This window comes from Chrysemys picta, chromosome 7 (assembly GCF_011386835.1).
Source record: "Chrysemys picta bellii isolate R12L10 chromosome 7, ASM1138683v2, whole genome shotgun sequence".
Taxonomy (NCBI): domain Eukaryota; kingdom Metazoa; phylum Chordata; order Testudines; family Emydidae; genus Chrysemys; species Chrysemys picta.
The window spans coordinates 96,068,006-96,092,620 of NC_088797.1; the positions used below are offsets into that span (position 1 = coordinate 96,068,006).

Genomic DNA, 24,615 nt, shown 5'->3' on the forward strand with positions numbered 1-24,615 from the left:
AGTATCATAAAGCAGCGGAGTATGTGTCTGAGAGACAGATGTCAATACTCTGCCACCCTAAGAATTTTTCTTATTTCAAGATGTCTCACAGTGAGAACCCCTTATACCACTAACAGTTGCTAACAATAGTCCCACTGAACTCTGAGATGACTCCTGCAAGTACTTGCTCACCAATGGGCATAAGGGATAACAATCTTGCTCATTGAGGGAGTATGGAACTTTGAGTAAGGAGCTCCTGAGTTCTATTCCTAGTTTTCCTAAAGATTTGTGTGTGGCCCTGCATAACTCACTTACCTTCTGCTTCCTTCTCTCTAAAATGGCCTAAACCTTAGAGCAGGGGTGGACCAACTTTAATTGTAAACTGAGCCCATTTGTAAGGAGGTCACTAAGAAAACATCAACATGGGACTGTGTGGTACCATTTCTACAGAGTGCCTTTCTGAAGAAGAATTACAATTTCTCAATTGCTTTGGTCTTGACACACAATTAGTATGAGACTAAAGGGCTTTTAGGGTGACATCAACAGGACTCCACTGGGAATTTCATGGGCATGCCTGCATGATTCAGCCACCTGATTCCATTAATATATCAAAACTTTTTTAAACTAGTGTGGCTCACTCCAAAGCAGATAGTTTGTTATCTGAGATGTTAGAGATATTGAGTATCTTAATGTTTGTACATTAGGTACGATACAAATTTCCTAAAGGTATTTGGCATTACAAGACACCTGTTTGGCCTTCATTTAGAACTCATGCGTCTCTCACATGGTAGGATATAAGGTCAAGTGATATTTTGGGCCTGATCCTAGGTTCCTTACACATCTAAAACGTCCACTGTATTCTGTGTTTATAAGCTACACCTTAATCTTTGATTCTGAATCCCTGCACTGTATAAGACACAGGTGTTCATAACAAAACCATGATTATAAAGAGTATAATAGCTCTTTATATGCATTCATGTTATATGGCATATTTTTTATCAAATTATTGTTACAAAGTTATTTTGAGTGTATTTAACAGGTGAAAATCTAAAAATATAGGACCACATAGCAATGACCTTTTTAGTACCACTTTGCAATCCCTTTTTAAGTGCATTTACTATGTTCCATGTGAATATGTTTGATGGCACTGGTGGTGAAGCGGGGGTATTCCTTCCCACCTAATTCTATGAAAAAGCTCTGATATAATGTAATGCAAAATAATCTTTCTGTGAAATTTTTCAACCCAGCTATAGAATTCTATGTCAAGCATACAATTCTGTATTAACAGTTCTATTGAGCAGATATCATTCTTGATTAAATTCAGTGGGGGGTTATAGTAAGTTTTACAGGGCTCTATTTAATCTCTATGGAATCCTATTGGCTTCTTTCTTTATTGTTTTCTGTAAGACTTTTGCATAACAAAATGTTTATAATTTTAATTTTTCTTTCGTCATCCTTCTATATTTTGTGTCTCTGGAGATTGCTGATGATCTGAACAGTGGTGAGAAGGAAGGATGGTTTGTGGTTAAGGTATGTTGGGCACATTAGTCAATCTTTCTGTGCTTCAGATTCCCATCTGTAAAAGGGGGATAATACTTTCCTCAGAGAGTTGTTGTGAGGATAAATCTATAAATACTCAGGAGGAATTCAGGTGGTGGGAGCCATAGGAGCACTTAGATAGTGGAAAGTGCACTACTGATTGCTGAACAATCAGAAAACATTACTGGAACTTAAATCTTGCTTCAAAAAAATTACTGGTTCAGAGACAGAGATCTGGAATGGATGATATAGTATAGAGAACAATGAAGATAATTCTTGGTTTGTGGCTGGAACTGAAATAGCTATGTACTTAGCCACAGCAAAAATTTCTGGAAGCCAGAATAAATAGATTCCAGCTTTTTCTAGGTCCTTCCTTTGAAAAATAACTACACATACGTAGCTGCCAACTTCTGTTGGCTCAGTTAATAGTCTTCTTGCAAACATAACTCTAACTCTCCATTAGTGATTACAATAGGTTTTCTTTGTCTCTATATGGTTGTTTCGCATCTCACTGGAGCTAGCTCAGCCCACTCCCAATTACATTTTTATAGTTTAGGAAATGACAAGCCTTGTGATTCTGGGCATCGGTCCCGCTTTTAAAATAGAACATAGCCTTTTCTGTTTACATGAAAGGTGTGCTAAACCTAAGGCTGTAGTCTGCTGTTAAAATTTAATATCAGCAACAAAGAGTGATGTTTAATTAGTAAATATACTAAATCACCCCTTTTTTCACCCATTGATAGGACAAAATATACTTTCACTCATCCTGCTTCCCTAGCATTTGGTTCAAATTTGGCTCATAAGTTTGTTCTGAGATAGTAAGTAGGCACCACTGAATGAAGAATAAATCTTTGCCCCAATGTGCACATTGTTTATATAGAAGGGAGTTCAAATCTCCCCACTGGAGGATGTTCTCTCAGGGACATACTCTATTAGCACTGCATTAGCAAAGTAATTCTTGAGCCTGCTCTGTATGCACCTGTATTACTAGCATCTCTTTAAGCAGAAATTAATCAATTTACAAAGTGATGTGTGACTATTTAATCATGTGCAACTTCTGAGGATTTTCAGTTCTCAACATACTGCAATGATATATGTACTTTGGAACATAATACTATACTTTTGTACTTCCAAAATAATAAAAAGTAAAAATACAGTGGTGGTTCTTTCTGTGGTTGGTACAATGTGGTGTGGTGTGGAGGAGGAAAAGCTGGCAGACGCACGTGGGAACAAAACTAAGGAGCTGTATGGACAATGCTGGAAATGTTAACATATGCCACCAATTAGTTCTGCCTGTAATAGTGGATTCAGTTATTCTTCTCTTCCCGGTAAGATCAGTATTGGCCTCATCCAATGCCTGATGAAATTACTGGAAAGACTCTTATTGATTAAAATTTGCTTTGGATTGGACCATAGTAATATACCAGGAATTGGACATATCCCATTGCATAAGACAAACTGTATTGCATATGCATGGTATTTGGGTTTTTTTATATCAGGTTTATGAACGATTGTGGAATTATTCAAAAATAGGATGCACACGTTGTTTTTTCTCACACTTTATTGAAGTTAACTGAGAATGTTATTGTTTTGGAAGCACTTTTTTAAATATTGAAACAACTTCTCTTATTTCAGCTCTCCTCTTGCATATTCTCTGTTTAACCTGAAGTTCACTCAATCCTCTGTAAAATTCAAGAAATATTGTTCAGGAAGCAAGAGTAAAATAAGATATTGGTGAAGAATCCAGGATAAGTGCAAAGAAATTACAGTCTCAAGAATGGAAATAAGAAACTAGTCAGTCATCATTACTTTGCATCATTTTGGTTTACAGAACAAGCAAAGGTTGGGTCTGCATGCCAATGCAGTTCTTTGTTTGATATATTCCACCAGACTCTTTGTACTTGATGGAGAGAAGTTCTGTTCGGCTGTGTATCAGTACTTCTCTGAAGAACCCTCTGCTTCCTGAGGAGAAGGTCTGTGTAGAGCATGTAGGCTGACATTCCAGAGGCCAAACCGTCCATATAGTAACGCTGCAGAGGTCCAGTAAGTTCAAACTTCTACTGCCATTAGAGTTATCAGTCAACCTGAAATTGCCCATGTGGACTCACAAGGATGGCAGGACAGAAGACTTAGGAAGTATTTAATTTCCTAAAAAGAACTAAAACTGCACCAGAAAATACAGATAGTTAACACAGTGACTGGCTGGCAGGAATAGCAACGTTTTGACCAAGGAAAACTTGCCAATGTTGCTGTTTATTTGTACTACAATAGTACCCAGAGACCCTAACTGAAATTTGGGCTTCATTGCGCTAGGTGCTGTACAAACATGATTAGTGACAGTCCCTGCCCCAAAGAGTCAGAGTCTAAATAGAAAAGACAGACACTTGGCTGTGGGGAAGCAGCTGCACAGAGAGGTGAAGTGCCTTGCCCCAGGTCACTTAGTGAATCAGTAGCAGAACCAGGAGTAGAACCCAGGTCCCTTTACTCCTCGGCCAGTTCACTATCCACTGGGCAGTGCTGCCTCTAAACAGGGATTAAGTGGAATGTAAGTAGTGCATAGGCTTTGTGCTGGCTTTCTGAACGGGGCGATTTGCACCCCTGGTGAATGCCACTTTATTCTAAATCAAGGAGCTATATGCATTTTAAGAAAGCTATAGACTTGTGACCAGCTCCCATTGATATTCCATGTGTACAAACTAATTATGTTTTTTGTGATTTTTGTGTGTCTGTATTTTCTGAGCTAGTATCCTGTTGTGATCCTTTGGGGATCACCCAGATAAGGGGTTCTGTCACCACCTGTTCTGTAACCCTGGGTGCTTCTGTGCTGTGCAAATTTGGCTCAGAACCCTGACACTAGCAGCCTGCCACAGCACAATGGCCTCACTCTGGTTTCTACCAGCCTGGTTACGCTTCTGATCTTGAGTTTCCCCCTCTCCTCCCTCACCCCTGCAGGATCCAGTCCCTTTCACTGGATACTCACAGAAGTTATTAAGTTTGCTGCCTCCAGAGAGACAGAACACGCAGCAGACTCGTAGCTGAGGATTTCACCCTTCAGTTTAATACAAAGCTCTGAGATGATTTTGTAATAAAACAAGAGTAAGTTTATTAACAGACATTTTAGTAATAGTAAATTAGAGCTCATGACACAGGCATGGTTACAAGTAAACCTAAACCAAACCCACGTCTAGTGACTAAAACTTAACTTCAGCAAGTTACAATCTTTGTCTAAGCAGGCTCCTCACCTATAGTCAGTTCCCAGAGACTTCAACCCCATGAGTTGGCCTCTTGTGTCCCCCAGGAGATCAATGCCAAAATGGTTTTCTGCTTCTGTTTGTAGTTCCCAAAGTCTACTGTCTCTGTTTCAAGAGCAGGAAAGCTTCCTGGGGATGCAGGCTCCATCCTCCAGTATGATCATTAAGCAGTCTTCCCTCCACCACTCGTTTAGCTTACTGACTTTGTTTACCCTTTCTATGTAGATGCACTTTTCATTATTCTCTGAGGTATTACCTGGCCCAATTTACACTGGAGACTCAGGAAAACAGGCCATACAACATTGCTATGTCTAGGACAGACTGGACTTATGCACTTCTTGCACAACACCTTCTAAGAACATACTTCCAACACACATCTAGAATTCTTTATATACCGCCCGTACATACATCACACAATAACATTAATGCCCAGGATGTTACTGATTTGCAGATGATACATTACATGACACCTTTTAGATGCAGATTATGACAGGAGTATGTTAGGGCAAGGAGTGTGTCAGGCCGATGTGAGTTACAGGATGAGGTGCTCTCTGCCAGTGGGCACTGAAGGACGCCCTGGGTCACAGCTGTACAAATATGCTATCAACAAGACAAGGAGATGATCTCAGCCATCAAACCAAAAGCAATTTGCTCGGTTTTCTCACTCCTAGCACTCCTAGAAGAATTTCAAAGGCATTTGCTATTGAGTTGCTAACGGCTGCTTCTGTTCCTTTTATTCAATAGATTCTAAAGCCCTGATCCAACTCCCATTAAAGCCAATGGAGAGATTCTCATTGACATCCCTGTGAGTTGGATCAGGCCCCATATAGTCTATGTTCTATATCTGGAACATTTACACTGATACAAAATACAAATCCTGGTGTTTGCTAGGGAGGTGCTCTGCATAGCACCTAATCTAACAGGGTGTGCCACTGTAATGTAAATATTGGTTGATAATATTTGAGTGAGGGTTCACAAATGAGCGCTCTACTAACTGTTTTCTTCTGCTTCATTGTACATGTAAGTTTGGGTGCTAGCATTTAGGAAAGCATTAACCTTCACATTTACCATCTGCTAAAGTAAAATAGCAGAAACTAATTAATTAATTAAATTATTCTGAATGTGTCTTATTCTGATATTGTGAAGGTGGTGAATGTTATAAGCATTGCTTGGTCAGTTTTTATAAATGTTTGAGAACAGTTGCAAAATGACTGCATGTAATATTTTTAATTTCTAAAATATGTCCACTGAGATTTGAAAAAAAAAATAAACCCTTCTAAGAATTAGCTGACAATAGGGCTGCCATTAACAAATGTTCCCAATATTTTACCACAGCCCTTGGTTGACAGATGATGTGACAAAAGGAAGGCCATCTTATAGTTTCATTTTCTGTAAGCTTGCATTTAAACAAGTTTGAATGCTTGAAAGAAAACCTTGGATTTTGACTATCTTAACTTTTTATTTTTCATTAAAAGTCAGTGCATTTCCATTTCATTCCCCACAGCACAATAGTATATCTATGGTAACCTATAATGGTATGTGGGAAAATGTGCTGAAATATGGAACTCATATTTGAAACAAGCCATTGCAACAAGCCATTGCAGTGCTGAATAGGGGAGAACTTAATATGTTATAAGAGGGAATCAGTGACAGAAGCTAAAAGGAAGTTGACTAAAATTCAAACTATATAAAGATAATGTAGTGTTTTATTGTAGCTTGTGTGTTGACCACATACCACACAGCATTCCTTGACTATATAACAGTGCTTCTAATATAACTGGAAATGTGCTGGAACCCTCAAAAGTGATCACTGTTTCCTGCTTAAAATAGCATGTGTGCTGCAGAAGCTACAACAAAGGCTTACCACTCATCAGACACCACATTCTCACATGCCTTCACTCAACTCCGTGCATTTTCTATTACAAAATCAGAGTTTATACACACTACAGAACTTGCTAGAAGCAGCTGAACTTACCTGTTTGCTACCACACTTTGGACAGTTAGAACATTTCACAGATTCTTCAATAGTTTGCTTTGTGTGCCCCAATGTGCTCTACAAATTAAGAACTATGGCTGAAATTCACTGCAGTGCAGAGAGCCCTATGCATTACTTAAACCCAACTTCAAAGGGGGGAGTCGATTTAAGATACGCAAATTCAGCTACGTGAATAGCGTAGCTGAATTCGACGTATCGCAGCCGACTTACCCCGCTGTGAGGACGGCGGCAAAATCGACTTCTGCGGCTTCCTGTCGACGGCGCTTACTCCCACCTCCGCTGGTGGAGTAAGAGCGTCGATTCGGGGATCGATTGTCGCGTCCCAATGGGACGCGATAAATCGATCCCCGAGAGGTCGATTTCTACCCGCCGATTCAGGCGGGTAGTGTAGACCTAGCCTAAGTGGTGTTGAAGTGGTGCAGAGCACTGCACAGATCCTCTACACTGGAGTGAATTTCATCCTATTAACTTGGAATTAATCGAGTCCTTTTGTGCAAAGAAAGCAACAAAAGACATTTTGGAGCAAAAGTACACTTTCTGCCAGCTGCTTCCTTCCATTTGTCTCATGTGAGCTAACTTTATGCAGTGAAGTAGCATTTTCCACCAGGGTATACTCTGTTGCCCTATATGATTTCCTACACCCTGTTACAGACTCTCCTTTAGTTCTGTTGGCAGCTTATAAAGTAAAGAAAGAAACATGCTTTTGATTCTGTGATCCCTACCCCTAGTCTCCAGCCTCTAATGATAGAAAAGCATTTCAGTCAAATGTCTTTGAAATATTGTGATAATCAGACCTAAAAGAGTGGAAGTGATAAGACTTCACTAATAGAATCATAGGAGAAACAGTGCCCATGTAAAAGAAGCATATGGATAAAGAGAAGGTTCATATTGAAAATGGCTACAAATACTCTGGTAAAGCATTGGCAGTAGATCAAAACCCCAACTGGGGGTTGCATTTTTGAGCAGATACCCTACAGCAGTGTTTCCCAAAATGTGCACAGCACCCACTAGTGGGATTCAAAAGGCTAGCGAAAGGGGTGCAGGCAGCTCTCTACATTGTTCTGCAGTATCTCAGCTTTCAGTAAAAAAGAAAAAAAAGAGGAATGCAATTAGTCTCATTCTCCTGAAAAGAGGGGTGGAGGAAGGGCATGTAGCTTTCCAAAGATCAGAAAACATTGTTCTAGACAAAGAACAATGTTTGTTTAACCCTTTCTCTGTATAGCCAAAGGATGGAAAGAAAAATATGGGATCCAAAAATCCATAAACTGACACGGAAACTGTGTAAATTTCCAGTAACTTGGTTATATGTGGCTTTGAAACCTGGGCAGGTAACTATCACCACTGTAGAGTCTTATTTTCTTCCTCTCATCCCTAAAGAAAGGTACCCATTAGGCCCCGATTCAGTAAAGCCCTTCAACATGTACTTAAAGTTAAGCACATGCTTAAGTGCTTGCTGAATTGGGGCTATACCGAATATTTTACTGCTCTACTTTTTGGTTTTTGAGAAAGGGAATGTCATAGCCTGTCAGAGTAAGAACCGCTTAATATGGTAAATAAAACAAAGAAGCTAAACAATAAGAAAAGTTAGTATGGTCGTTCAGAAATGGTTGCATTTTTGTTTTCATGGAGATCTTTTTCTGAATCAAATTTGTAAATACATTTGAAAGTATCTACTTTTTCTGGTAAATATGTATGAAGTGAAAATTAGTTATTTTCCAATCCCAGTAAACCAGTCTAATTAAATTTCCAAGCTATTTTTATGTCTATAGTACAAAATGTGCTCATAAGATACTTGAAGTAATGATCCAAAAAATGTTTTCAGCAGTAAGTGAAGACTTACTAAGCAAATATTCTGTTACCAATTATTCAGAGCCATTCTGAGCTCCCTGTTTTTATACACTTCACATAGACAATTAGTAATGAACTTAATACTGGAGTAAACTTCTTTAACTAAAACATGGAAAATGTAGTTATGAAAATATTTGAAGTCTGTGACTTATTTCAATAGACATGTTAACTTTTTAGCTAACCTTGTTTGGATTTTTATTTTTAGCCCAACACGTGCTCAAAGAAGGCAAAAATGGTTTGTGAATCAGATCCAAGCAATTTCCCAAGATATTTCATCATGATCAAGGCAGACTTTTATCAGACAAGACCATTTATATTGGCAATTTTTCAAAGGTTGCCATTCTCAAATCAGGTTAGTTACACTGACAACTCCTACTTTACTCTTTATTCAGAGATTGCAATCGTGTAGTAAAAAGCAATATGTTAAATTTTAACTGACCTTTAATAGACTTTTTTCATTTCTTTCTGATGTATAAACTCAAGTTAACTATTAAGAGTCAATATATATTTTTAGCCCTGCAAATGTTAGCAAACAACTGAAGTTTAAACAGAAAATTTCTAATGCCCTAATTTTCAATTGCCTCTTCCTGGGTATTATTAAATGTAATATGTATTTTAATCAAATAATAGAATTGACTCACTTTTTCCCCACAATATGAAACTCTTCCTTGATTGCTAGCTAAAAGTACAGTAGTGTAGTGCTCGTCAATGAAATGGGTTGAACTGATTAAGAAGTAAATTTTTACTTTTTTCATCCATTTTTTTCTTGGATTTGCCCATAAGTGTGTGATGTGATGTGAGAGAGAAAAAAATGTCCTTTTAGCTGAATCCCTCTTTGTTTGAGCTATTGTTCTGATTCTGTATTATGCCCAAGACACCCAAAATTGTGCAGTCAAAGGGACCCTCAGGTTGAAGGGCCCCCAAAGGTCAGGCTGAAGTTAAAAAAAAGAAGGTGGTGCTTTTCTGAGCTGGCTTCAGTATGCCCGTGGGCTCTGCTAGGTTTCTTGGACTTTGCTCCTTCTTGATCGGGGTAAAAAAGTAAGTGGTGGTATCTCCTAGATGTCATCTGCAGTAAATTGTGTGGATCTGTAACCTTCCCTCTCCTTTCTTACATGAGGAGGAATGAAGTAGTTCCTGCTAATAGGTACAGTGCCATCCACTGGGTAGCTGAGTTAACCCCTCCCTGAGATGAATAAGTAGTTCTCACCTCTCATTGCTGTTATTCCAGGTTCCCTGCAGACTCATCTCTGTATTGTTTACACTTATTTCACACTTTTGAAGTTTTCTGCACAAACATACCAACTAGAGACTTTTTTTATAATAAAAATTGAGATTCTAGCAAACAAGATATTAGCCTCAGAGAAGCACTAGTAGGATGTAGGGCTGGATACTGGCTGTTTCTGAGCTCTGACACTTGCAAATTAAAGGGCCAGCTCTAAAATAGCCCAAAGAATTGCAAACATAGGTTGAGACCTTCCAGTATGATTTATCTTGGAACATGCCTATGCCCCCAGAGTCCCATTGAAATAAATTTGGGTTCTGTATGAACACAAGGTTCTGCCTGCAAGGTTCTATTTGCAAGCTTGGGGTCAATTTATTTTAAAATATTTTGTTGTTCTTGTTCCGAAAAGGAATAATATATAATAGGAGATAGAAATGACAAACTACTTTTTTATCCTAATTTCTTCACCTGATGGGAGATTACAACTTAAGTAAAAAGATTTTTATAGGAAAAAATTTTAGGGACTTAGGGAAGCCAAGGAACTCAGGCTTCTAAAAATGTTACCTTTTCTTCTTGCCGCAAATTAACATGTATTTAACATAGCTCTGAAAAGCCAAGAATCTTCTTTCACCAACATCTCCCTTCTTTCCTCTTAACCAGTAATATCCTGTATCTTACCATTTTGTCTGGTCTGTCGCCGACTGCACATTTGGTATTCTGAAAATGTCCTTCATGTGGCTAAAGGGTTTTAGTTGTGGCTCTATAACTGGAAGCTGTGAAAACACAGAATGTTCATTGTGTGATACATGAGTTAGAATGTGACTTTGAGGCCACAGTGCCACTGAGCAAGTATAGCACACAAGAAGGAGATGGGCACAAACTGTAGCACTTACTGCACATAAAACTAGCCAGGTCTGAGGAAGGAATGGGGAAGACGTTCTGCTTTCAACTAAGTGAGAAACATGGCAAACCATATAATAGTCCATTCTATGGTGGCAACATACTTACTACCAGGGGTGGCTCCAGGCACCAGCGCAGCAAGCGCGTGCCTGGGGCGGCAAGCTGCAGGGGGCGGCATACCGGTTGCTGTGAGGGCAGCAGTCAGGCAGCCTTCGGCGGCATGCCTGCGGGAGGTCTGCCAGTCCCGCGGTTTCGGCGGCAATTCGGTGGTGAGTACGCTGAAGCCACGGGACCAGCAGATCACCCACAGAAACGCCGCCGAATCCACGTGACCGTGGACTGCCCGCAGGCATGCCGCCAAAGGCCGCCTGACTGCCGTGCTTGGGGCGGCAAGAAACATAGAGCCGCCGCTGCTTACTACAGCCAGAAATAAAGGTATTTGCAGAACCCAATGACCCAAAAATCATCTAATGATTTACATGCAGCAAAAACACTGCTTACGTGTAACATCCCATGTTCATTGGCTGTTGTCCCAGTGGTATAATTAACTAGGATATACATGCAGCTTGGGAACATAGGTCCAGGGGTTCTCAAACTAAAAACATTAACAAAAATACTAACACTATGATATTCAGGTTTACCTGAATAGGCCCCCATTCAGCAAGGTACTTAACCTTACACACATGCTTCAGTCTCATTGAAGTCAGGACTACACACACATTCTTAAAGAGATTCATATGTTTAATACCTTGGTATCAGAGCCATAGTGGGATGTTGAAGTTTATTCTGGTTCCCATGGAGCACTTTTAAGTTCTCAGCTGGAGTACTGTGTCCAATTCTGGGTACCAAATTTAGGACAGCTGTGGACAAATTGGAAAAAGTCCAGGAGAGCAACAAAAATTATAAAAGGTTTGGAAAACCTGACCTATGAGAGAGGTTAAAACTGGGCATGTTTAGTCTTGAGAAAAGAAGCCTCAGGGGTGACTTTTATAACAGCCCTTAACATACAGTCTTCCAGTATGTTAAGGACTGTTATAAAAGTGACGGTGATCAATTGTTCTTCATCTCCACTGAAGGTAGCACAAGCAGTAATTGGCTTAATCTGCAGCAAGGGAGATTTAGATTTGATATTAGGAAAAACTTTCTAACTATAAGGGTAGTTAAGCTCTGGAGTAGGCTTCCAAGGGAGGTTGTGGAGTACCCATCATTGGAAGCTTTTAAAAACAAGTTGGACAAAACACCTGTCAGGGTCTAGATTTACTTGGTCCTGCCACAGTGCAGGAGGTTGGACTTGATGATTTATTGAGGTCTTAAGTGATGCATTTAATAGGCAGTCAGAGACATACAAATCTGAGTTCTGTCTTGAGTATTTTGTCCTTCATTGTGAAATGTCTTTTGCCTAGGCAGTATGCTACCTAATCTGTAACTTTAACCGGTTGAACTTGGCCTGAGCCTTATTTATTTTTACTTATACAGTGATGACATGAATTATTTTTCTGACACACGGTATGGCTAAGTGAATGCATCTCATATGATCAAATGTTTTCTACTGCAGGAGGCATTAGTAGATTAGGGGCTTCGTGCTTTTGTATTGTATGTTTCCATATCCTAAAATGTCATGTAGTAGCTCATAGGAGCTGCTATGCCCAAAGAGACTGCTGAAGCCTAAGGACAACTTAGTGATAGAACATGTTTATGAACATGGTCCTATTTAGTGAAGAGAATCTGCCAAAGTAAATAATTCCGCAGAGCACTAGAGATAAGAGAAACCAGAGAGGTTTGAGGTTTAACAAACCCTATAAATGTCGTTTTAAATAACTGTATAGATTTAACAAGATGTTTTAGGGCATAGGCAATGACAACAAAGTTACACTGGTTCCCAAAAATGCCAAATACTCTTGCTCCAAATGTTTGGTATAAATTTAAAGGTAATTTCCAAATGCAGGAAAATCTCATTCATACACATGAATACTGTATTGATGAAACAAAAAAGAATTCATTTCCAGTAGCTCTCTGAACTATAGGTTTATTGATGGCTGGATGGATTAACTGAGATATCAACTGGGGCTGTTGACTTCCCCTTCTTTCACCTAAGGCTTTTGTTGGGGCAGAGAGAAACATTTCCTCACCTTGCAGTCCGGCTAATGTTTGCTTTTGTGGTTCTCTAGTACTGTTTGAAGGGAGGAAGAGAAGCTTTTTCTTCTCCCTGATGGCCAGTCTTGTGCCTGAGACTGCTGCCCCATTGGTGACTACCAAAATCGGTGGCAAATTACAGGGTTGAAGCATTACTGGAAGTCACTAGAAGGCACTGTTGTAGAGAGTGCTATAATTTCCATTCATCTCAATATATAAGCAGTTAGCTCTTAAGAAATGCTCATTGTCAGCTGTGATTAAGTTTTATTTAGAAGTGGCGCATATCACCGGTAAAGTCTGTTCTGTCTTAGTCTGTTGTGCTAAGTGTCATGATTTCTAGCTGTTGGTGCACCCAAATGAGTGAACAAACTGTTACATGCTGCCATAACAGTAAAAGCCATAAGAGTAACAGTAATGAAGGAAGCTTCAAAGGGAAGTCTTATGGTTCAGTGAGTATATTAAGGCAGGTAGGGTTGCCAACCCTGCAGGATTGTCCTGGGGTCTCCGGGAATTAAAGATTAACCTTTAATTAAAGATTATGTTGTGTGATGAAACCTCCAGGAATATGTCCAACCAAAATTAGCAACCCTAAAGGCAGGAGACCTTGTGTTCTAATTTGTGTGCTGCCACAGACATCACTGTTGACATTGCGGGAGTTGCTTAATATTCTCTGTGTCCATTGTCCTGTGTCAGGGCCCACAGGTCCTGAACCATAGTCCCCAGGGCGCCTCAGCTCTAGTAAATTCCAACCTGCTACCCAGTGACGTGCTAACAGTTGCCAGAATAGGAGCTCACAGAGGACTCCAATCTCAGAATCTGACTGTTGGGATGTTGGGGTCCTGACTGATTCACAGCTCCTATTTAAACCCAGCACAGGAACAGGAAGTGTCCATGCAAGTGGGTTCTCCCTGCTCAGGCAGTCTGCTTCCCCTGTAATACCTGCTCCTAGTGTCCTGGTATTCTGACCCTGCCTGCCTCCTGACTCTTGATTTTGCCATCTGACCTCCCTCAGACTCTGGCCTCCTGGTACCTGACCCGGCCTGACTCCCACCCCATGACCACTGCCTATGTCCCTATCATGACAACTTGCATGGACCATGTAGGCCACAGAAATAGGCCCAGTGCCAATAGAATGGACCTGGCTAACCCTTCAGGAGCACCAGGCACATATGAATGGGCTATCCACCTTCAGGCAGACAGCCAAGTCCTGCAGGCCTGGGTCATCCAGCTGACCTCAGGAGCAAGTCACACCATTGCTTGCTGAAAACAACACACTCCAGACACAGTTCGTGCAGCCCTGTTCCCCAGTACATCTGCCGGAATGGTTTGATAGCAATCACCAGCGACTCTAAGGTTTTACAAACCAGTGCCACCCAGAGGTGCTGACTTCCGCAGTTCCCGGGAGGTGCTGGAACCCCACTCCTCCCCAGGCCCTGCGCCCACTAGACCCCTTCCCCTAAACTCCCACCCTTGCCCTGCCCCATTCCACCCTTTCCCCTGCCTCTTCCTGTCCTCCAGCGCCTCCTTCATACCACTGAACAGCTGGTCGCAGCGGGCGGTAGGCACTGGGAGGGAGGGGGAGGCACTGATCAGCGGGGCCCACCGGTGGGCAGGAGGACTGGGGGAGGGAAAGGGGAGGCGCTGATCAGCGGGGCTGTTGGTGGGTGCTGAGCACTCACTATTTTTTTTCTGTGGTTCCTCCAGCCCCAGAGCGCCCACGGAGTCGGTGCCTATGGTGCCACCTCTTGTTCACAATGCACCCTCAGTCCTATACTACTGATCATGCAAAGGTGAGCCCAGTTATCAGTCTGCTGCATTAGACTTGGCCTTCCCCTGCTTGGAGTGTCACAGTCCGGTACTGTCGACCTGGGAGGTCTTCATCCAAGGCATGTTGGTATTATTTGATGTTCTGCACCAAGTTCAAATGTCAGAGGCTGTCCTAAGGAAGCTCTTACGGGGGCAGGGCACCATAGCCTCCTATGCTGCACAATTCTGCTGCCTCATCACTGATACAGACAGGAACAAGGTGACACATGTGCCAGTTCCCATGGGGCCTGCAAGAAGAAATTAAAGATGAATTAACCCAGGTAGAGACGCCCATGAGTCTGGATGCCCTCATAGATCTCGTCATCCATATAGACAATCGGTTACAGAAACAAAGGGAGGAAAAAATGGGGTTCTTGCAATACTCCAATCCAGGTACCTTTTCACAACTACCTCCCATTGAGCCAATGCAGGTGGATGTGGGCTGTCAATGGCTCACCTCTGTAGAAAAGGAACGATAACACCAGCACCATCTCTGCTTCTACTGTGATGAGTCAGCTCACTTTATCTCTGTCTGCCTCATACGAATGCTAAGGAATCAGGGACAAGAGCTCCCCCACACTTCAGTCTTGTCTGGAACACACCTGGAACCCTGCCCAAGAGCTCCCCACTTGCATGTGCCAGTCCAGTTGCACATACTTGGGGTGTCCCTGCAAAATCCTGTCCTACCAGCCCTCATCAACTCAGGAGCAGCTGACTGCTTCATTGATGCAGCAGCAGCCCAGATCCTGCAGATTCCCCTACAATGCAAGGCCACTCCAGACCTTATAGAGACTATTGACAGTTCCCCCTTTATCTTCTGGTCCAGCCACAGAGAAAACAACTTCCCTGGAGGCTGTGATTGAAAGGTACTGAGAAATATTACACGTTGGTGTGATCCATTCTCCATGTTTTCCCCTGATCCTTGGTATCTCCTGGCTGTCCCTCCACAATCTGCTCATCTGGTTACAAGCACAGGAAGTCTGTTTTCTATCACAGTTTTGTAGACAGTACTGTTGGGGACCAGTAGCTCCAGTCCCAGCATCTGAACCTCGAGTGGCTCAGATGGGGGTGGCTATCCAGGCAGAACCTTTCACTGAAGCAACAACTGAACTTCACTCAAAATACCAAGACTACACTGATGTTTTTGAAAAGAAATAAGGAAACTCTACCTCTGCATGGGGCCTATGACTACCCAATTGAGCTGCAGCCAGGAGCAAAAATACCGTTCAGATGAATTTATGTAATGTCAGAACCTGAGCTGAGAGCACTCTGAGTACCTTCAGGAGAACCTGGCTTGAGGGTGTATCAACCTCACTGGCTGCCGCACCAGTACTTTTTGTCAAGAAGAAAGACGATCTCTGACTTTACATTTATCTGACTCAGTGCACAGTAATCAATATCAGCAATCATTATGCACTACCCCTATTTCCTGAGTTGCTGGATAGTGTGGGGGGTGCCTTATGTTTACTAAGTTGGCCCTCTGGGGGCATACAACCTCGTGCGATTCAGGGAGGGGGATGAGTGGAAGACCGCCTTCCAAACCCGGTATGGCCACTATGAATATCTCGTAATGTCTTTCAGGTTGACCAATGCTCCAGTCACCTTCAAACATTTTATAAATCATGTGGTCCAAGACACATTGGACCAGTACATAATAGTCTACCTAGATGACATACTGATCTGCTCTGGCTGCCCGAAACAGCATACCACTCATGTCTCGCACAGTCCTGGAACGCTTACAGCAGTGTGGCCTTTATGCCAAACTTGAGAAGTGCGCCTTCGATCAGACCTCCACAGAGTTCTTGGGCTTCATCTTATCCCCAAAAGGGATCCAAATCGACCCATGCAAGCTCCATGCTATCCAAGATTGGCTGACTCCACACACAGTACACGTCCTGCAATGCCTCCTGGGGTTCACCAATTATTATCAACTATTTATCCTGATATTTTTCAAAACAAATTGATCCCCCTCACTGCTCTCCTCTGGAAAAATGCCCAGTTCCATTGGTCTCCTAAGGCCCAGCATGCCTTCAATCAGCTGAAATCATCTTTACTACAGCACCCATACTATCTCATCCAGTTGTCACACAAGCCTTCATTGTAGAAGCTGATGTCTCCAGCACAATGATCAGCTCTCTGAAGATTCACCTAGGGTTTCATGTATAACTTTTGAAACCCTACACAGAAAACCCTTTTCCTCACAGGACCCAGAGACCTCCTGCACCAGTACAGGTACAGGACCAGGTGATTCACAAAATCCTGGATTCTAAACATAAACGTGGCAGGCTCTGGTATCTTGTTGACTGGGAGAGGTATGGTCCTGAGGAGTGCACTTGGGTACCTGTGGAAAAGATACATGCCCTGCCACAAGCATTCCAGAGGAATCACCCTGAAAAACCTGGCTCCATGTCACCCTGAGGGCACCGCTTGCAGAGGGGGTGATGTAAGGAACCTCAGGTCTTGAACACTGGTCCCCAAGGCTCTTCAGCACTAGTAAGTTCCAACCTGCCAAGCCAGTGACCGGCTTACAGTTGCCAGAACAGGAGCTGAAGTCTGACACAGGACTCCAGTCCTGGAATCCGACTTGCAGAATGCTGGGGGTCCTGATTGGTTCGCAGCTTCTATTTAAATCCAGCACAGGAACAGGAAGTTGTCAATGCAACTGGGTTCTCTCTGCCTAGGCCTGCTTCCCTTGCAATACCTGATCCTACTGTCTGCTGCTGATCTCCTGGTGTCATGACCCTGCCTACCTCCTGACATCTGACTCTTGGTTTTGCCCTCTGATCTGCCTCACACTCTGACCTCCTGGTATCTGACCCGGCCTGATTCCTGACCCCCTGTTCTGACCACTAGGTCTGACCACCCGTGCTCTGATCATGACATCCTTTTTATAAATAGACAAACAAAAACTCACAGGAATGTTATGAGGCATAATCCAACTCTATTTCAAGATGGAGCATTTCAGATGTCATCAACAAAGTGACATAGCAGAATTAAATCTGATTGCAAAGTTACCCATAGAGTAACAACTGAGCTTAATCATGGATGAGAACTACCTCTGAAAAAGCAAGGACTGATCTGCAAACAAACACAATCATTTTGTTCCGTTCAGCTGAGTACCTTCCCACTCCTCACTGTCTCCCTGAATCTCCAGTAGCCCCTGACTGCCCCTGCAATGATCTTCCAACGGGACTGTATTCCAAGACTGTACTAATGCTGCCATCTTTTTGGATGCTACGCATGTAACTCCTTCCAGAAATCAAATCATTATTGTTCAATGCTAATTCCAAGCAGCATGTGACAGAATGTACCAGCCCTGCACTGGGCTACTAGGGGCGGAACAAACATTGTGGGCCCAGGAGGCCACACCCCCTCTTCCCTGCTGCACATGCTCCAACTGGAGAACTCAGATAAAAGGAGGCAGCCCAGGCCAGTCGGGGCTGGGGAGGGGTGGGAGGAGGATGAAGGAGGAAGGGAGCACACTGCTGGCTCCTGCAGAGGTATCTGCAGTACCCCTGGCAGTAAAGCCTGGGGACCTGGACTACCCGCTGGCTGCGGAGACCGTCATGGAAGCCGAGCTGCCATCTGCTGAGGAAGCTTTGCCTGAACTACACCCCATCCCAGAGAGACGTGAGGCCTATAGACTGATTGTTCGCTTGCCTTGCCCCGCCCCGCCCAGTGGCTGCAGCCTATTTGCTGCTTCGCCCTAACCATGGGGCTAATTCCCCAGACTGTTTGATTGTTTGCTGCCCCAGTCAGGAGGCTGCAGGGCTATAGGCTGCTTGTTTATTTTGCTCCATCCAGGGGCTGCAGCCCGCTTGTTCTTTGTCCTGGCCAGGGGGCTGCAGATCTACAGACTGTCACTTACCTCACCTTGCCCTGGGGCTGTAGCCTGATTGCTGCTAATAACTATTGCCTGCCCCACCAGGAGGCTGTGGGGCCACAGATGGTTTGGTGGTTTTGCCACTCAGAATACACAGATTACCCGTTTAGGTGACCCTGTCCAGGGGCCGGGTCACACTTAGCAGAAATCACCCGCTTAGCGGGGAATTCTGACGACCGAGTGGTGGAGCGGGCCACCCCCATACTGGACTGACGGGGGTGCCCCAGCCCGACCAGCAAGGCCCCGCCTGTCACACATGGTGGAGAATGTGGGCAGCGGTCAGGTCCTGATAAGAAGACTAATCTGAGGAGAGCTACATGTGAGAATCCCACGGACAACACGGTCATAGACAAGATATTAAAATGGATGCTAGAAAGCCAACAGCAGCAGGCTACCCAGCAACAACAAGCCCAGCTACTACAGCAAATGGCCGCCCAACAACAACAACAAATGTCCCAACACCAAGAGCAGCAGCAGCTAATTAGGGAGCTAGCCGCACCACACCAATCCCAGCAAGAATGGCTAGTTCAGCAGATGGTGGCACTCCTGCAGCCACAGGGACCACCCAGACCTGTCGGGGTGAGCCAAGACTTGGAGAACACCCTTACTGGGTTACTGGTCAGGCTGGCCAAAATGGGACCCGGGGATGACCCTGAGGCCTCCTTGGTCATGTTCGAACGGGTTGCCACGGCGGCCCGCTGGCCTCCAGAACACTGGGCTACTCTAGTGGCCCCATAGCTAACTGGACCCACACAGACTGCCTACCAGAACTTAGACCCTACAGAAGCCCTTGACTACGCCAAAGTGAAGGCTGCCATCTTAGACCAAACCAGGGTTAGCCCCGAAACATTCCATCAGCGATTTCGATGGGAGAGGTATTCCCCAGGAGCATGACCTAAGGCAGTGGTTCAGCAACTCCGGGATTACTGCTGGAGGTGGTGGGAATCCAAGAAGTTGGCACTCAAGTGGCAGAAGCTATCGTACTGGAGCAGTTTACACCGATCCTCCCCTGAGGGGGGAAGGAATGGGTTCGCCGACACCGGCCAAGGCCTCTCGCTGAGACGGTGTCCTTGATGGAAGATTACTTGGCTGCAGAAGGGCCCTGACCTAAACCAAGGAGCCCCAGGGACTGCAGAAGGGGCCCAAGTGAAAAAACTGCCCAAACCAGAGGAAGAAGGACCTCAGAGTAGGCTGGGGCCGCGAGGGTCAACTTCCCACCCAGGAGTTATGCAGAGACTTAGCGGGTGACCCTGCAAGGAAGAGATCCCTATCTGAGGGGTCTGTGCCAACACTGCTGAACTCAGAAGGAGATGCATTGAAAGGTCAATGTTATGAGTGCGGCCAGGAGGGACACTTCAAACGTGACTGCCCTTTCATGGACTGTAATTATGGCCAGGTCTGGGTAGCAGGTTCTCAGGCCCGGCAAAGAAGCTCACTGAAACTGATAGTCCCTATGTAGGTCAATGGCACCCTAGTAGCCAATCTTATTGACTCAGGTTGCAGCCAAACCCTTGTACGGGCTGATCTGGTGAAGTCACTAGATCGGACAGAGGCCTCTATATACCTCCAGTGCATCCACAGGAATGTACAACCCTAACCCGCCACCAAGGTGAAACTGAAGGTGGACGGGCGTGATGAGACATGCTGGGTTGGCCTGGCTAAAAAACTAGCGTACCCTGCAGTTCTCGGTCATGGCTGGTGCTGGTTTGGGGAGGTCATGTGAGAATGGGGAACTGGCCACTGGTGGAAACAAAGCAAAGACCATGGGCAAGGGGACTCTTGGGCCCGCAGGAGGAAGAGGGACAGGATGAGAGACACCTGGACCTCTCTAAGGACCCTGGATCACATCCTATGGGAGGGGTGACACTGGAAGCAGAGCGTGAATGACTGGTGACTGACGGGGACTTCCTGAGAGAGCAAAGGGAGGATCCCACCCTGAGTAGTATATGGGATCAATTGACCCCAATCGAGGTGGAAGGGGATGCCAACCCATGGCCACCCCAAGGGCCCCACTTTGAGGTCCAGAATGAATGCCTATACTGGATGACCAAGGTCCCACAAACCCAAGAAATGATCCAACAACTGCTGGTGCTACATAAATTCCGGTGGGACTTGCTGCAGCTGGCACACTTGGTGCCCTGGGACGGACACCTGGGGTGAGAGAAGACCCTACGCCAGGTGGCCCTTAGGCTTTTCTGGCCCGGAATCCATAAGGAAGTAAGTGACTTTTATGCTTCCTGCCTGGAGTGTCAACGCGCCAGTCCCAAAGGTATACCCAAGGCGCCCTTGATCCCCCTCCCAGTGGTAGGAGTGCCATTTGAGAGGATAGGTATGGCCCTAATCAGGTCCTTAAAGAAGAGTAGTTCTGGGTTCTGCTACTTATTGATGGTGGTAGACTATTCAACCCGATACCCCGAGGCTGTCCCCTTGTGTTCAACGAAGGCCGCTGCCATAGCAAAGAAACTCTTAGAAATGTTTGCCCGAGTTGGGATATCAAAAGAGATTCTGACAGACCAGGGCGCCAACTTTTCATCCTGCCTAATAGCAGAGCCATGCAAGCTACTAAACTCGGGGCCCTGAAGATTTCCGTCTACCATCCCCAGACCGATGGCTTAGTTGAGAGATTTAACAGGACCTTGAAATCAATGCTCCATAAATTTGTAGAGGATGATCCACGGCATTGGGATAAACTGTTACCTGCCTGGGCTGTTCGCTATATGGGAGGTACCACAAGCATCCATGGGTTTCTCCCCATTTGAACTGTTGTATGAAAGCAACCCAGAGGGATCCTGGACCTCCTTCGTGAGATCTGGGAGGAAAAAGAGTCCCAGGTTACCGGGTCCGTTCCATATATATTACAATTGTGAGAGCACCTTAAGAGGCTCGGGGGATTTGCCCGCGAGAACCTAATGAAAGCACAGCAGACGCAGGAGCAGAGGTACAACCAAGGCACCCGTCTATGGACCTTCGAACCTGGTGATTGTGACTTGTTTCTACTCTCATCATCTGAGTCCAAACTGTTAGCCAAATGGTAAGGACTGTTTGAAATAGTCCGAAGGGTGGGACCAGTAGATTATGAGGTCTGGTTGCCTGGACAGCATCGTGAGACCCAGGTGTACCATGTCAAAATCCTAGAGGCATGGAAAGCCCAGAAGGGCATGCTAATTGCTACTTACCCAACTGACCCTGAATTTTGAGCCCCCCAATGCAACAACGATTGCAGGAGCTCACTGAAGAACAACAGCAACAACAAAAACTGACCCAGTCTTTCTCAACCGTTCTATCGCCCCGTCCCGAACAGACAAAGATGGTGTATCATCACATAGCCACCAACCCAAGACAGAAGGTGCAGGATCATCACCGACTGTTGCCCCGGAAGATGTGGGGGATCAAAAAGGAGGAACTTGAGGCGATACCAGCTTTGGGGGTCATGGAGAAATCCCGTAGTGAGTGGAGGCGTCCTATCATCCTTGTTCCCAAGCCAGATGGGTCCACGAGGTTCTGCATAGATTTTCGGAAAGTAAATGTAATTTCCAGGCTTGATGCAGGTGGGTAGATGAGTTATGGAACGGTTGGGGAATGCCAAGTTTATATCTACACTCGATCTCACAAAAGGATACTGGCAAATTCCCCTGACTCCGCCATCCCGGGGGAAGACAGTCTTCACCACATCATTTGGCCTCTTCAAATTTACAACCACGCCATTTGGGCTACATGGGGCCACTGCGACCTTTCAGAGGGTTATGGATCAGTTACTGTGGCCACACGAGCAATACGCGGCCACCTATATTGATGATATAGTGATATACAGTACCAACTGGGAGGACCATCTTAGACACCTCACCACTGTGCTGCAAGCCCTTGGAGAAGCCGGATTGATGGCCAAGCCCTCCAAGTGTCACGTAGGGCAAAAGGAGGTAACATATCTGGGGTACATAGTGGGGTGGGAGCAGCTGTGCCCACTCATGGATAAGGTCCAAGCCCTGAAGGACTGTCCAACCCCCACGACCGCAAGTGAGGCAGTTTCTAGGCCTGGCCGGCTACTACAGATGCTCTGTTCTGGAGTTTGCCACATTAGCTGCACCCCTAACAGACCTGACGAAAAATTCCCAATCCAAGAGGGTCCAGTGGTCCCGGGACTGCGAGTACGCTTTCCAGGCCTTGAAGGTGGGTTAAGTCAGGAGCCAGTCCTTTTTCACACAGATTTTGCAAAAAGGTTTATACTCCAGACCGATGCTTCAGAGGTAGGCCTGGGAACTGTCCTATCACCAGATCATGATGGAGAGGAACACCCGGTGCTTTACCTGAGTAAGAAGTTATTCCTTCGCGAGACTAGGTACTCAACAATTGAGAAAGAGGCACTGGCTGTGAATCATAGAATCATAGACTTTAAGGTCAGAAGGGACCATTATGATCGTCTAGTCTGACGTCCTGCACAATGCAGGCCACAGAATCTCACCCACCCACTCCTGTATCAAACCTGTGTCTGAGCCATTGAAGTCCTCAAATCATGGTTTAAAGACTTTAAGATGCAGAGAATCTTCCAGCAAGTGACCCGTGCCCCACAATGCAGAGGCAGGCGAAAAAACCCCCCGGGCCTCTGCCAATCTGCCCTGGAGGAAAATTCCTTCCCGACCCCAAATATGGCGATCAGCTAAACCCTGAGCATGTGGGCAAGACTCACAAGCCAGACACCCAGGAAAGAATTCTCTGTAGTAACTCAGATCCCACCCCATCCAACATACCATCACAAGCCATTGGGCATATTTACAGCTAATAGTCAAAGACCAATTAATTGCCAAAATTAGGCTATCCCATTATACCCAAAATTAGGCTATCCCATTATAAACTTATCAAGCTTAGTCTTGAAGCCAGATATGTCTTTTGCCCCCACTACTCCCCTTGGAAGGCTGTTCCAGAACTTCACTCCTCTGATGGTTAGAAACCTTCGTCTAATTTCAAGTCTAAACTTCCTGATGGCCAGTTTATATCCATTTGTTCTTATGTCCACATTGGTACTGAGCTTAAATAATTCCTCTCCCTCCTTGGTCTTTATTCCTCTGATATATTTGTAGAGTAGAATCATATCTCCCTTCAGCCTTCTTTTGGTTAGGCTAAACAAGCCAAGCTCTTTGAGTCTCCTTTAATAAGACAGGTTTTCCATTCCTCAGATCATCCTAGTAGCCCTTCTCTGTACCTGTTCCAGTTTGAATTCATCCTTCTTAAACATGGGAGACCAGAACTGCACACAGTATTCCAGATGAGGTCTCACCAGTGCCTTGTATAACGGTACTAACACCTCCTTATCTCTACTGGAAATACCTCGCCTGATGCATCCCAAGACCACATTAGCTTTTTTCACGGCCATATCACATTGGCGGCTCATAGTCATCCTGTGATCAACCAATACTCCGAGGTCCTCTTCCTCCTCTGTTACTTCCAACTGATGCGTCCCCAGCTTATAATAATAATTCTTGTTATTAATCCCTAAAAGCATGACCTTGCACTTTTCACTATTAAAGTTCATCCTATTACTATTACTCCAGTTTACAAGGTCATCCAGATCTTCTTGTATGATATCCGGGTCCTTCTCTGTATTGGCAATACCTCCCAGCTTTGTGTCATCCGCAAACTTTATTAGGACATTCCCACTTTTTGTGCCAAGTAATAAAACGATTAAATAAGATTGGTCCCAAAAGCACTACGATACTACCTGCTTGGGAACCACTTCCAGCTCATCACAGATCACGCACCCCTCCGATGGTTCCATTTTATGAAAGACACTAATGCCAGGATTATGAGATAATACCTTGCCCTCCAACCCTACAATGTTGAGGTACTTCACCGCCCGGGCCGAACCCATGCAAATGTGGGCTTCTTTTCCCAGGTAATGGGGGAAGAGAGTGAGGGGGACCACCATCCGGTCCAGACTTGAGGGGGAGGGTGTGTGACGGGGTGTACCAGCCCTGCACTGTGCTGCCAGAGGCAGACCAATCATTGTAGGCCCAGGAGGCCACACCCCCTCTTCCCTGCTGCACATGCTCCAAGTGAAGAACTC

General features: G+C 44.6%; 1 long non-coding RNA gene across 1 annotated transcript in view; it reads right to left on the minus strand.

Moving 5' to 3' along the window:
- Positions 1-1,085: 1,085 nt before the first annotated feature.
- LOC135972768 (uncharacterized) overlaps positions 1,086-24,615 on the minus strand; it is a 30,437-nt gene continuing 6,907 nt past the window's right edge. Inside the window, exons 2-3 of the long non-coding RNA XR_010589273.1 lie at positions 11,484-14,922; positions 1,086-10,608 (exon numbers count right to left, since the gene is read on the minus strand). This is a non-coding gene — a long non-coding RNA (uncharacterized LOC135972768). The remainder of the gene's footprint in view (positions 10,609-11,483; positions 14,923-24,615) is intronic.